This window comes from Euprymna scolopes, chromosome 5 (genome assembly GCF_053919585.1).
Source record: "Euprymna scolopes isolate OS-2025 chromosome 5, ASM5391958v1, whole genome shotgun sequence".
NCBI lineage: Eukaryota > Metazoa > Mollusca > Cephalopoda > Sepiida > Sepiolidae > Euprymna > Euprymna scolopes.
The window spans coordinates 21,500,184-21,516,983 of NC_136486.1; the positions used below are offsets into that span (position 1 = coordinate 21,500,184).

The 16,800-nt window shown below is 35.8% G+C and overlaps 2 non-coding genes across 2 annotated transcripts; both read right to left on the reverse strand.

Moving 5' to 3' along the window:
- Positions 1-5,125: 5,125 nt before the first annotated feature.
- On the reverse strand, positions 5,126-5,198 carry Trnav-uac (transfer RNA valine (anticodon UAC)). The gene has a single exon. It is a non-coding gene; the product is annotated as a tRNA-Val (tRNA).
- Positions 5,199-9,274: 4,076 nt separating this feature from the next.
- Positions 9,275-9,361, reverse strand: Trnay-gua (transfer RNA tyrosine (anticodon GUA)). Its single transcript is given in 2 exon segments — positions 9,275-9,310; positions 9,325-9,361. It is a non-coding gene; the product is annotated as a tRNA-Tyr (tRNA).
- Between the last annotated feature and the right edge of the window lie 7,439 nt (positions 9,362-16,800).

Genomic DNA, 16,800 nt, shown 5'->3' on the forward strand with positions numbered 1-16,800 from the left:
TTTGTTTCCTGTTTGATTCTTATTTTGAATGCTTTTATACAACCTTTGATTAATTTCATTTCGTTTTTTGCATTTTTCAGAAATTAAAATGATATCAACTGAAAACCAATAAAAGAATAAAAATTTTTAGAATGGGGAAGAAAAAAGAGCTTAGTAATGATCTTAGGACTAAAATTGTGAATTCACATAAGGATGGTTTAGGTTACAAGTCAATTTCCAAGAAATGTGAGGTCACTACAGCATCATCAAAAAAATTTGAGGTCCCTACAGCATCATCAAAAAATTCCAGAGCCACCACACAACAAACAACTTGATTGGTAGAGGAAGGAAAAGGAAACTGTCTGCTAGAGCCACCAGGGATATTGTAAGCAGTCTTAATGCAAATCCAACCACTACTACTAAGGACATTTTAGAAAATCTGGAGTCTTCTGGCATAAAAATATCAAGGCAAACATTGCAAAGGACTCTGCATGAAAATGGTCTGAAAGGAAGAAGACCAAGAAGGACTCCATTGCACACCGGAAAACACCCTGCAGCACATCTAAAGTTTGCTAGGACCCATGTGAATTCTTCAGAGTCCGTTTTCTCAAGTATTTTGTGGACTGACGAAACAAAAATTGAATTGTTTGGCCATATGGATGCTTCTTACGTTTGGAGGAAGAAAGGAGAAGCTTACAACCCAAAGAACACCATACCCACGGTGAAACATGGTGGTGGTAGCCTAATGTTTTGGGGCTCCTTTTCGGCTAGTGGTCCAGGTAGTTTGGTCAAGATAGATGGAACCATGAAGAAGGAGCAATATTTGGAGATACTCCAGAAAAACATTAGACAGGATGCGGAGAAGCTCCATTTAGGACCAAACTGGGTCCTTCAACAGGATAATGATCCAAAACATACTGCCAAAATAGTCAAGAAATGGTTTGAGGATAATAAAATTAATATTTTGGAATGGCCTAGCCAGAGTCTCGACCTGAATCCTATCGAAAACCTCTGGCACATATTGAAAACTAAGGTTAAAAAGCGGAAACCTAGAAATTTGAGGGATTTGGAGAACTACTGCATTGAAGAATGGTAAAAAATCGGTGTTGATGCTTGTAAAAACCTTGTTGATAAATATCCAAAACGGTTACAGGCAGTTATTAAGAATAAAGGGCATGCTATTGACTATTAGTAAGAGAGGTATGAATAATTTTGAACTAGTGCCATTATTGTTTTTCTTTGTATACTGTTTCAAACTTGCATAATTTATTTATTTGTTGAGTTTAAATTAAATGCTTATGCTTGATTTATTGTTTGAAATCCCTTTAATATTGTCTACCTTCTGGTTTGAGCAATATTCTTATAGAAATCTCAAAGATCCGAGGGGTATGAATAATATCGGGCACAAGTGTATATATTTCCATATATACACACACACACACACACACACATATATATATATATATATATATATATATATATATATATATATATATATATATAAAATGAAAATTACAATTGAATTTACCAAAATGATTCAAGATGGTAAAATTAAAGTAAATTATAAATATTAAAGAATAATATTTATAAAATTATCTCAGCCAGATATAAAAGCTCGATAAAACCAAATAGGAAATAGAGCTTATAATATGAGCAAACAGTTACTGAAATATGTTAAAAAACACTTTGAAATGAGTTAAAAACATATTTAATCTGAAAAGGAAACACTAGATAAATGGATAGTCCTTACTCCGCGGAGTTTCGAAGAAATACTCTCCTTCTCATCAGAGGGTAGGAATTAGCAAAATGCGGGATCGGATTTTGCATGCAGAAGTATTTGATGAAACAACAAATAAGTCAAAGATCTTACTTGAAAACAAAATTTTTTTTTCTCTCCTTTCTCTTCCCAGATTGTTTTTATTTATAGTTATGTCTCGGAAGTAGAGTGAAAAGCACATCTTATTTTTCTTTTATTAATATTATTTTTTCCTTGTACACATTTTTGTGAATTATTCCATGGATTTCTGCCTTTGGATTATTATGGACCATCTTCTTCCAATTACGGATTTCCTTGGATTTTACTTGTACAAATGGAAATTCTTTTAACTTTCTTGAAGTTTTACATTTGGATTTTACCGTCACTGGATTTTTTATCTTCATCCAGACTATCCATTCATGTGTAATCACCTTTTTCTTTACCATATTCCCTCTGCTTAACTTATTTTGTTTTCAAGTAAGATCTTTGACTTATTTGTTGTTTCATCAAATACTTCTGCATGCAAAATCCGATCCCGCATTTTGCTAATTCCTACCCTCTGATGAGAAGGAGAGTATTTCTTCGAAACTCCGTGGATTAAGGACTATCCATTTATCTAGTGTTTCCTTTTCAGATTAAATATGTTTTTAACTCATTTCAAAGTGTTTTTTAACATATTTCATTAATGATTGGAAGATGGTCCAAAACAATCCAAAAGGCCGAAATCCATGGAATAATTCACAAATATGTACAAGGAAAAGGGGGAAAATTCCAATAATATTAATAAAAGAAAAGTAAGATATGCTTTTCATATGGCTGCCGAGACATAATGCAAATAAGAAAGATCAGGGAAGAAGAAGATATATATATATATATATATATATATATATATATATATATATATATATATATATATATATATCTTATCTTAAATTATCCTATATATATTATGTGGGGACCTTCCGGATCAAGGTTAAAACATTAGACACAGAAAAAATAAACTTGTTTCCAAAATATCTAAACAAACAATCCGTTTTTTTTTTTTTTTTTCATATATTTTGGATTTTTGAACTACTGTTCTCATCTTCAATGTATCTTGCTGAACTTATGAATCAACATAAAAGTTTGAATGAAAGACTTTTTATTTAATCTATTGGGGTAACATGCTCTTGTTTCATCAGCATGACTGTAAAACAAACTATATATATATATATATATATATATATATATATATATATATATATATATATATATATACTAGCATTTCAGCCCGGCGTTGCCCGGGTATTTGGAGGTGTATGTTGGGCAAAAAAAAAAAAAAAAAGAAAAAGTTAGAACCATGTCAAGGAACTTATATCTAAAATTTCAAGTGTTTAGACCCAACATTGGCAGAGGAGTTTGGTAGTGTTCTCAAAGGTCAAATCGTTGAACTTTGACCCCATTAATAGCCAAATTTTTGGCCAAAAACCGATCACAAAGATTTTCCCAAATCTCAGTACCCTGTATATCAAATTTCGAGACTTAAAATTGACAGAGTTATTTGTAGGGAAATGGACACACACACACACACACACACACACACACACTTCACTTTTACACAGACAGACACACAGACACGTTCACTTTTACACAGACAGACACACAGACACGTTCACTTTTACACAGACAGACACACAGACACGTTCACTTTTATATATATATATATATATATATATATATATATATATATATATAGATAGATAGATAGATAGATAGGTAGATTGGATGCAATATATAGTAATGATTTAAAAAGTATAAAAAAAAAAGACTCATGCGTCACCACCGAGAATCGAAACCAAAACGTTTAGCTTACAATTTATTTTGCCTTTGCCGCCAATGACTGGGCTATGAAAACATGCTTACAGCAAGGCTAAAAATTAAAACATGAACCAATAGCTACTACATTATGCATTCGTAATGCCGGCGTTCGACCTCTACCTGGCAAATTTCAGTTCTTTAAATTTTCACACTTTTGCACCGATTTCTTCCGGGCTAAAACCCAAATATAACGTTTTGCATGGATTCAAATACCTTACATATGAAGTTTTATCCTGTAGACCAAAAAGTCTAGGAGAAGTTTGGTAGGCAAAATTTGTTAAACAAAAATATGTACGTATACATAAATATATATGGAAACAATTTTGTGTTTACTATAAACTTTTTACGCAAATATTATGCAAGTATAAATCATGTAGAATATATGCATGAATATAATTACACGTAATAGTTAACTATATTAGAAAACCGAAAAGCAACTAATATGGAATTAATTAAAAGGAATGTTTAAAAGAATATGCAAATTAGCTAGATCTTTTGCTAGTGAATGCAATTCCACAACACATATATAAGAAATAAATAGAAAGGATGGGGTTTAATATGAATATGAATACACACAAAAGAAACACGAATTTATATATATATATATATATATATATATATATATATATATATATATATATACACACACACTTTCAATTTGTCTTTACATAAGCAGTAATGTATTATTAATAAGTAAACAAAACCAAACAACCCTTCTCTTTCCTTATTCCTCCTCTTTCTCTCTCTGTTTCTGTCTGTCTGCCTGTCTCTTTCTCTCTCTCTCTCTCTCTCTCTCTCTCTCTCTCTCTCTCTCTCTATATATATATATATATATATATATATATATATATATATATATATACAGGGTGGGCCAAAATAAGGGTCCTATTTTTAAAGATTTAAAGATAGGACCCTTTTTTTGGCCCACCCTATATATATATATATATATATATATATATATATATATATATATATATATATATATAAAGAGAGAGAGAGGGGGGAGAGAGAGAAAGATATATATATACATATACATAGAGAGAGAGAGAGAGAGAGAGAGAGAGAGAGAGAGAGAGGAAGGGTAGGGAGTGAAGGAATAAGGAAAGAGAAAGTTTGTTTGGTTTTGTTTACTTATTTGTTTTACAATATATCAACACTTTTTCAGATTATTAAATGCTAAACCCTGTCATTATGATAAAAGCTTTCATGCTTCAATCTTTAAATATTTATTCCTACAGTTTGCTTTTGTTGTTTATAGATGAAATTCTTGTTTCTGTTTCAACTAGCTGGTGTACTTTGTTGTCCAGTCCACTCTCCCAGTTCAAACCAGTAACCATGTTAGTTATTTTCAAAGAAAAGGACGAATAGAAAACCAAAACCAAAAAATACAAACTACCGACTATGAAACAACTAGCAAACTATATTAACAAGTGAACAAAGTGTTTACAAAATATTGAATAATAACATAGCGAAATGTAATAATTAATTATATTTAAAAACTATTTCAAAGAAAAAAAAATACCTAAAAAGATGAGGTTTCGGCGAGGATCGAACTCGCGGCCTTCTGCGTGTAAAGCAGACGTGATAACCACTACACCACGAAACCTGCGCGCTTTTCCTAGAGCTTCATAAATATGGATTTCTAACAACGATCACAGTTGTTATTTGTTGGGCTTTTAACTTGGTCGTAGCGCGTTGAAGGCAAAATGGCGTCGACGTGTTGCGCTATTGCTGCTACTTCAACAGATTTGCTTTTCCTTTCTTCCTCTTTCTAATCTCGTCACACACACACACACACACACACACACACACACACACACACACACAGAGGTTAAAATTAAATTTTCACCGTCTTTGTTTACAATTATTTGTTATCTCATTACTGTGCTTCACTTCTGATTAATGTCACTTCTGATTAATGTTTAACAATTTTAAAATACGCAAGCGACCTTGACTGTTTTTCATAATAACAGAATATCTTTCACTAGTGAATATTAATAAGAAGGGAATTTTCCAGGGAATTAATCGTAGCACAACGATCAGCTGACGACAATGTAAACAAAGACAAATGGAACTTGAATTTTTCTCTCTATATCTCTCTCTCATCTATATAAACAAAACAGTATGCCTGTGTGTAAATATTTAACCGATAAACTCTTAAATACTGTTGTTCACATAACACTGAAATTAATAGAAAAAAAAATCATACACCAAAGATGGTTCATAACGAGTAAAATCTTTGTTTGGATGGATGAATAACGCATACAGAAATATGTCGATAAATTAAAATGAAAATGTTCATCTTAACTTGCCAACATATTTCTATTTCTTTCTGCGCATGTCACAATGTCCAAGTTCAATTCATTTTTTTCAAGTCATTTAATATTATCTTTTTTTTTTTTTTTTTTTTTATATATATCTGTCGATCGGTAGGGAAATGCGCCTGGAGCACTAAATGTTTTTGTTTCGATTCTAGCTGATGGCACCGAAGTCTTAAAAAAAAAAAAAAACATTTTTGAAATCACTACTAGAGAATTAATTAGCTATCCATAATCTGCATTAATTAAAATATATTGAAGCGTAAACTGCTATCCTTGTCGGTCACTAATACAGTAATACGCATAAAGATAGATGAATCGGATGTCTATATATAATCTCTTTACATGAGAAAGTTCAGGTGTACAAAAACTGTGTGGTTTAAAATTCATTTATATAATAGCGTCGCCGACGCGTTTGACAGCTACTGTCTTAGCACAAATGAACCATAAACAGTTGCCCCTTCCCATTTTTTAGATAAAAAAACAACAACAAAACTAGTTGGCACGAAATACGGTAGCTGTCGAAAGCGTCACTATTGTATAGAGGAAGCTATTGCTGAAATAATAACCTTATTATTTAGAAACGCATTCTTAACATGGCGATGAGAGGGCATTTTTTTTTTAAAACACTTCTGTGCTTGTACCGAACAATTTAATGAGCAAAAGCTACCGTAAAAATACTTGAAAATGCTATCTAAAAATAGCACGAGTCCACACACACACACACACACACACACACACACACACACACACACACACACACACACACACACACACACACACACACACACACACACACACACACACACACACACACACACACACACACACACACACACATAAAAGGAACTGTGTGTGTGTGTATGTGTGTGTGTGTGTGTGTATGTGTGTGTGTGTGAGTTCTTTATTGACTCGAAAACGACTGGCCGATTTTTATGCAATTTTACACGAAGATACTTTATGTACCTGGTAATGTACTTAGATAGGCTTCGTTTCGAATGTCTTCGATAAGTATAGATAATCGAAAATCGATAATCAATATAATCTGGTTAAAGAAGAAACAGGCGATTTTGACAAAAGTTAAAACCTCACACAACAATTCAAGCCATTATATATAAAAAATAATTTTATAAAATTAACAGTAGGTTATCTACAGTGCAATGAATTCTACAATGTATTGTGAACTAAGTAAGTCACTGCGAGGGGCATATGAGCTTCCTCTCGGTGCACCGCGATGGGTCCCCAACTAGAGCAGGCAATCAACCGATTTAATTGAAAAAATAGGCGATTCCACCGATTTTGATGACAATAAAAATATGGGAGTGTGAAACATTCGTTAACCATCTTTTTAACCTGGGCAATGTCAGGTCGCCCCGCTAGTATATATATATATATATATATATATATATATATATATATATATATATATATATATATATATATATATATATATATATAATCATTCTGGTTTGCTTATGCATTTATGACTTGTTAAAACAACTTTACATTAAAAAATATTTGTAGAATAATTTTCACTATTTATTTCGAAAGTGCTTAATGTACAATAGAGTTCATTTAACAATCGAAATAAGTAATTAAAAGTAGTTACAGTTCATAATCGAATGCATTATTGACTTCTCGAGCCGATATTCATAATTATTAATCAACATCATATTCAACTTTTGAACTAATATTTTCTATTAACCGAGAAACACAAAACCGAACTCAACAAAACTTCTCTGTCTAACATTCATAGGTAACATGAATTGGAATAAGTGTACAAAAGATACTGCCAAGTCTGCTGCAAAGAAAGTGAGCTTTTTCTAACTGGTTAAAAAGAAAAAAAAAAAGAAAAAACTTCTTACACCTTCTTACACCTGCCTCTACCTCTACAAAGGCACCATTTCACCCATGTATATTGGCTGTGTTCACCAACCTATTGAACAGGATCCTGTGCTTCCAAAATCAAGCGATTAGACCATTCCTGTAATGATCCGGTCCTTATTGATTTTGCGGTGGGTGTAATGTACTGCGCAGTTCTAGGAGGCTCACCATCCCAATCTTTGCCTTCTCTCTTTGAGAAGGGGTTAGTGTATTGCTAATCAACTGAGGCGCTCTCACCAGGGAATGCCGACGGGGCTACCCGGGCACTTTTTGCAGGTCAGAATGCCCCTCCTCGAGGCGCTGACTTCTCAATCCCTCTTTCCGACCCTGGTGTCTAAGTTCTTGCGGTGGAAGAGAACTAAATACCTTGAACAGGATTGAAAAAAGATTCTTTCATCGACTACGCAATGTTGAATTCTTGTGTTTGTTTTACATGTACTTCAATAGTATGTGCTCCGGTGAACTACCTGCACTTGTTGACCCCTCAACGTAAATACCTCGACAATCAGTAAAACCGCACACCTTCATCGTAGAGGTCCACAAAGCTTCTTTACTTGAACCGCTTGCCTTGGAAATTTTCTCCCATCTACCCGACTGTACCAACCCAACAGAAAATTAAATGTAAAGTGAACAAACACCTAGCTGCATTACCTCTGACCATTAGTTTTCGGTAGTTCTTTAGTGGCCGTGTGCGCCTGGTTATGAATGAATTGAAGTAAAACACACACACACACACACACACACACACACACACACACATACACACATACAAGGTGGCTTCCTTTTTCCTTCAGTCTTCACAGACTATGGATACCCACCGTAAGGGTGCCTGCGCGTGAAATTTTTGTGGCAAAAGTTGTGCCATCTCCAACCACACCTCTCCTGGGTCGACATTGTTAAATATCAGTGACAAGTGGGGGTTCAAAACGACTGGAAACAATGCCAAAATAGGCGGAGAGAGCACATAATTCCCATATGGGCACCCACCTGGTACTAGCCAAGCTAAGCTCAGCGTTTCTTAACTTCGGTGATCTGACAAGAACCGGTGTGTCAACGTGATTATGCCGTATACATACACACAAACACACACATGCACACACATACAAATACATGCAAACACATACACACACGTACACACATGTACACACATACACACACACATATATACACACATATATGCACACATACATACATATATACAGATACATACTTACACATATACACACAACCACATAGATACACACATACACATACAGACATACCTACACATATGGATACATACAGACACATACACATACATAAAAACGCATATACACACAGACAACGTCTCTATCCTCTCCTACCATCTTTCCTATAATCATAATAAAATTAACCAAAAACAAAAATGAAAAGCAACAAACCATCTAACAATGAGGACAAATTTCTCGAAATCAAACTTAAAATCGCTCAATTTTACTTATTTAAAAATAAAATAGATCAATCTCGCGAGACGGATTCGAACCATCGACCTAAGGATTACAGTTTCTACAGCTACAGTCCTCCGCTCTACCAACTGAGCTATCGCGAGTTGTTCGTCAGGGACATTTTGTGATTCTATAAAACTATTTACGATTTATCTGTCATAAAAAAAATAATGACCTGAAGTTAAACGAGGTTCAGTCTGGCTACTAACTATATATGTTAAAAAACAGCAACCCCACCTTCACTCTGAAATAAATCAATAAATGAATAAATAAATTACAGCCGTAAATAATAAAGTACTTCAGTACAACCTGCTAACCTGTTGACACTGCGACCCCATCCCCTCCACCCAAAAAACAAACAAACAAACAAAAAAATAAAAAAATAAAACCCATTCTACAAGTGTTACGAAGCCACGCCTCTAATCCTTACAAAATACGGAAGCACAAACGTGTAATAATCTAGACTAAAAAAAACAAACCGAGTGAAATCGTGTATTTTCCCATCCAAACGAGTTCCGATTTTAAAAGTCCTCGAAAACTGTTAGTTAATTTGAAGACCTCACTGAATTATGTCCCTTTACTCTATCTGAAATTATTAGGTTGGTGCAAAAATAATATCGTTTTCTGACGTTCAACTTCAAGAGATCATAACTCCTTTCATAATAAACTTTATTAATCGAAATAAGAACCATTAGTATCGACATATTTTTGCCGACGAGAAAAGGTTTATCTCATTAGCATAGAAATCCGTAGTTCTGGAAGCGATGAAGTCATCAAAGGCCGATTCGGCATCATCTTCGCTTTTGAAGCATGTTTCGCGCAGGAAGTTGTCGAGAAGCTTGAAAAAGTGATAATCGGTGGGCGAGAGGTCTGGTGAATATGGCGGATGAGGCAGAGTCTCGTAGTCCAATTCGTTCAGCTTCTGCACGTTCAGCTGAGCAACATGCGGGCAAGCGTTGTCAATGAGGAGAATTGGTCCTTTCATGTTGACCAATCTCGGGCACATACATGGGTGCTTCTGGTGCATTTCGTCAATTTGTCGACAGTACTTCTTCGCCGTAATTGTTTCGTCTGGATTCAAGAAGCTGTGATGGATGAGACCAACCACTAGGTGTGTCAGATTTTTTTGGGAATTTTTGACACCCTTAACACAAAACTGCGAATAAAATATACAAAATTCGTAATTTCTCTTTTTAAAGTGTTTTGTTTAATTTCTATATTTCCAAAATAAATTATTAAAGTTTTTTGAAAAATAATAGAAATATTATTTTTTATTAAAAAAACAAAACAAAAAAAAACAGTGTTTACAAAGTGCATGCAGGTGATACAGCATTTTTTTTTACGTAATGAAATGAATTGAATTTTACGAGTTAATTTTTTTTTCAATTTTTTCACTTTAAAAATCTATCAACATTTTTCTATTGGCTCCATTTTTACGATATTTTCAGGTTCAATGTGAAATTTAATGCTCTTTCCAATAAACTGAATATAATATTCTAGAAAAACGTTTTTTTTTAATTCACCCCCTCCACTTTGAAATGTCTATTAAAATGAAAATAAATAATTTTCTTACCTAAGTTTTATATATCACAAATTGAAGATAAAAGATCAATAAATAAAATAATCTAATTTAAAACAACAACAACAACAAAAAAGAATAGTTATTTGGAAATTTACCTGTAAAGTCCAAAGTTTAAAACACTTTTTTTAAAACCACGTTGATTTTTTTTAATTGAAAGTTCATGCTCTTGTTAGATTCTCCAGTAAATATCGGACGCTGACGACAATTTTTTCTATTTCATTCGATGTTTTTTTTTTTTTTTAGATATTAAAAAAAATCGCTCCATAAAGAAGAAATTAAATGAATAAAATAAAAAAAAACTCATGTAATTTTTTAAGATAATAAAAACAAATGAAACTGATGAGTGAAATATGATCATTTTTTAAGTACGGTGACCAATATTTTCACGCACAAGGCATGACGGCTCATGCGTATATGTTGTTTTTACGTTAAACGTTTACGGTAATTAATTATATCGCTTTTAGCCATCCTTATTTCACAACTGGAAGAAAGACAAGAAACACCGGCTTGCTAACACCGGGTAATTGCTTACATCATGGCGGTCTATCCAAATGGTTGCTTAAAAAATTCTTTTATTTAAAAGTAAATGGAATATAAAATATAAATATGGACAAATTCTCATAAATGAAGTGGTCGACCCCGAGTTCAGCAGTAACTTCTCGTGTGGTTTTGCGAGGATTGGCTTCAATTAAGGCTTTTAAATGTTCATTATCAACCACAGTCGGCCGCTCGCGCGACTGTCTTCATCTTCGAGGCGCGCATCACCATTGCGGCATGTCTTGAACCACCATTGTGCCACACGTTCGCTAGTGGTTCCTGGACCAAACGCATCATTGATACCACGAGCTGTCTCATGCGGATTTGAATTTTGTCCATGTTGTCGAAAAGCCTGCAAAAAATGAATGAAGAGATTGAGAATGGTAACGAATAACACGATTCGATAGAGTGAAAAACGCGCTTCAAAATGATATATAACATGGTCATATATATATCAATGAATTAGTTCAGAAATCTATATATATAAAAGCGAAAATGTGTGTGTGTATGTATGTTCGCTTTTTGTATATGTCCGAGAAAGGCTTTTTTTCGAGAAGCGATCGGTCGGCTCACAACTTCTTAAAACTTTTTTATATCACGTCTAAATGATAATATCTACGAGTTAACAACGGGGGTCGCCTGTCTATTTAATTTGCTCGACTTTGAAAAGATAAATATTCAACGTTTTTCGATCGCCGCATGTGGATTAGGTCTTTTCGTATAATAAAAGTGAAACTAATTCTGGCGTCATTGTTCCGATCGCGATCGTCGGAAACGTCCAAAAGCAACCAGCTTTGATCAATGTGGAGTTTCTCCTTATATCAGACAATTGCTATTCAATTTGGATAATCCCCTTTTTATGGGGAACTGTTCCCCCCCCCAACATCTTGGGAAAACATGTGGATTAGGTCTTTTTGTATAATAAAAGTGAAACTAATTCTGGCGTCATTGTTCCGATCGCGATCGTCGGAAACGTCCAAAAGCAACCAGCTTTGATCAATGTGGAGTTTCTCCTTATATCAGACAATTGCTATTCAATTTGGATAATCCCCTTTTTATGGGGAACTGTTCCCCCCCCCCAACATCTTGGGAAAACATGTGGATTAGGTCTTTTTGTATAATAAAAGTGAAACTAATTCTGGCGTCATTGTTCCGATCGCGATCGTCGGAAACGTCCAAAAGCAACCAGCTTTGATCAATGTGGAGTTTCTCCTTATATCAGACAATTGCTATTCAATTTGGATAATCCCCTTTTTATGGGAAACTGTTCCCCCCCCCCCAACATCTTGGGAAAACATGTGGATTAGGTCTTTTTGTATAATAAAAGTGAAACTAATTCTGGCGTCATTGTTCCGATCGCGATCGTCGGAAACGTCCAAAAGCAACCAGCTTTGATCAATGTGGAGTTTCTCCTTATATCAGACAATTGCTATTCAATTTGGATAATCCCCTTTTTATGGGGAACTGTTCCCCCCCCCCCCAACATCTTGGGAAAACATGTGGATTAGGTCTTTTTGTATAATAAAAGTGAAACTAATTCTGGCGTCATTGTTCCGATCGCGATCGTCGGAAACGTCCAAAAGCAACCAGCTTTGATCAATGTGGAGTTTCTCCTTATATCAGACAATTGCTATTCAATTTGGATAATCCCCTTTTTATGGGGAACTGTTCCCCCCCCCCCAACATCTTGGGAAAACATGTGGATTAGGTCTTTTTGTATAATAAAAGTGAAACTAATTCTGGCGTCATTGTTCCGATCGCGATCGTCGGAAACGTCCAAAAGCAACCAGCTTTGATCAATGTGGAGTTTCTCCTTATATCAGACAATTGCTATTCAATTTGGATAATCCCCTTTTTATGGGGAACTGTTCCCCCCCCCCACAACATCTTGGGAAAACATGTGGATTAGGTCTTTTCGTATAATAAAAGTGAAACTAATTCTGGCGTCATTGTTCCGATCGCGATCGTCGGAAACGTCCAAAAGCAACCAGCTTTGATCAATGTGGAGTTTCTCCTTATATCAGACAATTGCTATTCAATTTGGATAATCCCCTTTTTATGGGGAACTGTTCCCCCCCCCCAACATCTTGGGAAAACATGTGGATTAGGTCTTTTTGTATAATAAAAGTGAAACTAATTCTGGCGTCATTGTTCCGATCGCGATCGTCGGAAACGTCCAAAAGCAACCAGCTTTGATCAATGTGGAGTTTCTCCTTATATCAGACAATTGCTATTCAATTTGGATAATCCCCTTTTTATGGGGAACTGTTCCCCCCCCCAACATCTTGGGAAAACATGTGGATTGGGTCTTTTTGTATAATAAAAGTGAAACTAATTCTGGCGTCATTGTTCCGATCGCGATCGTCGGAAACGTCCAAAAGCAACCAGCTTTGATCAATGTGGAGTTTCTCCTTATATCAGACAATTGCTATTCAATTTGGATAATCCCCTTTTTATGGGAAACTGTTCCCCCCCCCAACATCTTGGGAAACATGTGGATTAGGTCTTTTTGTATAATAAAAGTGAAACTAATTCTGGCGTCATTGTTCCGATCGCGATCGTCGGAAACGTCCAAAAGCAACCAGCTTTGATCAATGTGGAGTTTCTCCTTATATCAGACAATTGCTATTCAATTTGGATAATCCCCTTTTTATGGGGAACTGTTCCCCCCCCCAACATCTTGGGAAAACATGTGGATTAGGTCTTTTTGTATAATAAAAGTGAAACTAATTCTGGCGTCATTGTTCCGATCGCGATCGTCGGAAACGTCCAAAAGCAACCAGCTTTGATCAATGTGGAGTTTCTCCTTATATCAGACAATTGCTATTCAATTTGGATAATCCCCTTTTTATGGGGAACTGTTCCCCCCCCAACATCTTGGGAAAACATGTGGATTAGGTCTTTTTGTATAATAAAAGTGAAACTAATTCTGGCGTCATTGTTCCGATCGCGATCGTCGGAAACGTCCAAAAGCAACCAGCTTTGATCAATGTGGAGTTTCTCCTTATATCAGACAATTGCTATTCAATTTGGATAATCCCCTTTTTATGGGGAACTGTTCCCCCCCCCAACATCTTGGGAAAACATGTGGATTAGGTCTTTTCGTATAATAAAAGTGAAACTAATTCTGGCGTCATTGTTCCGATCGCGATCGTCGGAAACGTCCAAAAGCAACCAGCTTTGATCAATGTGGAGTTTCTCCTTATATCAGACAATTGCTATTCAATTTGGATAATCCCCTTTTTATGGGGAACTGTTCCCCCCCCCCAACATCTTGGGAAAACATGTGGATTAGGTCTTTTTGTATAATAAAAGTGAAACTAATTCTGGCGTCATTGTTCCGATCGCGATCGTCGGAAACGTCCAAAAGCAACCAGCTTTGATCAATGTGGAGTTTCTCCTTATATCAGACAATTGCTATTCAATTTGGATAATCCCCTTTTTATGGGGAACTGACCCCCCCCCAACATCTTGGGAAAACATGTGGATTAGGTCTTTTTGTATAATAAAAGTGAAACTAATTCTGGCGTCATTGTTCCGATCGCGATCGTCGGAAACGTCCAAAAGCAACCAGCTTTGATCAATGTGGAGTTTCTCCTTATATCAGACAATTGCTATTCAATTTGGATAATCCCCTTTTTATGGGGAACTGTTCCCCCCCCCCAACATCTTGGGAAAACATGTGGATTAGGTCTTTTTGTATAATAAAAGTGAAACTAATTCTGGCGTCATTGTTCCGATCGCGATCGTCGGAAACGTCCAAAAGCAACCAGCTTTGATCAATGTGGAGTTTCTCCTTATATCAGACAATTGCTATTCAATTTGGATAATCCCCTTTTTATGGGGAACTGTTCCCCCCCCCCAACATCTTGGGAAAACATGTGGATTAGGTCTTTTTGTATAATAAAAGTGTAACTAATTCTGGCGTCATTGTTCCGATCGCGATCGTCGGAAACGTCCAAAAGCAACCAGCTTTGATCAATGTGGAGTTTCTCCTTATATCAGACAATTGCTATTCAATTTGGATAATCCCCTTTTTATGGGGAACTGTTCCCCCCCCCCAACATCTTGGGAAAACATGTGGATTAGGTCTTTTCGTATAATAAAAGTGAAACTAATTCTGGCGTCATTGTTCCGATCGCGATCGTCGGAAACGTCCAAAAGCAACCAGCTTTGATCAATGTGGAGTTTCTCCTTATATCAGACAATTGCTATTCAATTTGGATAATCCCCTTTTTATGGGGAACTGTTCCCCCCCCCCCCAACATCTTGGGAAAACATGTGGATTAGGTCTTTTTGTATAATAAAAGTGAAACTAATTCTGGCGTCATTGTTCCGATCGCGATCGTCGGAAACGTCCAAAAGCAACCAGCTTTGATCAATGTGGAGTTTCTCCTTATATCAGACAATTGCTATTCAATTTGGATAATCCCCTTTTTATGGGGAACTGTTCCCCCCCCCCCCCCAACATCTTGGGAAAACATGTGGATTAGGTCTTTTTGTATAATAAAAGTGAAACTAATTCTGGCGTCATTGTTCCGATCGCGATCGTCGGAAACGTCCAAAAGCAACCAGCTTTGATCAATGTGGAGTTTCTCCTTATATCAGACAATTGCTATTCAATTTGGATAATCCCCTTTTTATGGGGAACTGACCCCCCCCCAACATCTTGGGAAAACATGTGGATTAGGTCTTTTTGTATAATAAAAGTGAAACTAATTCTGGCGTCATTGTTCCGATCGCGATCGTCGGAAACGTCCAAAAGCAACCAGCTTTGATCAATGTGGAGTTTCTCCTTATATCAGACAATTGCTATTCAATTTGGATAATCCCCTTTTTATGGGGAACTGTTCCCCCCCCCCAACATCTTGGGAAAACATGTGGATTAGGTCTTTTTGTATAATAAAAGTGAAACTAATTCTGGCGTCATTGTTCCGATCGCGATCGTCGGAAACGTCCAAAAGCAACCAGCTTTGATCAATGTGGAGTTTCTCCTTATATCAGACAATTGCTATTCAATTTGGATAATCCCCTTTTTATGGGGAACTGTTCCCCCCCCCCAACATCTTGGGAAAACATGTGGATTAGGTCTTTTTGTATAATAAAAGTGAAACTAATTCTGGCGTCATTGTTCCGATCGCGATCGTCGGAAACGTCCAAAAGCAACCAGCTTTGATCAATGTGGAGTTTCTCCTTATATCAGACAATTGCTATTCAATTTGGATAATCCCCTTTTTATGGGGAACTGTTCCCCCCCCCCCCCCAACATCTTGGGAAAACATGTGGATTAGGTCTTTTTGTATAATAAAAGTGAAACTAATTCTGGCGTCATTGTTCCGATCGCGATCGTTGGAAACGTCCAAAAGCAACCAGCTTTGATCAATGTGGAGTTTCTCCTTATATCAGACAATTGCTATTCAATTT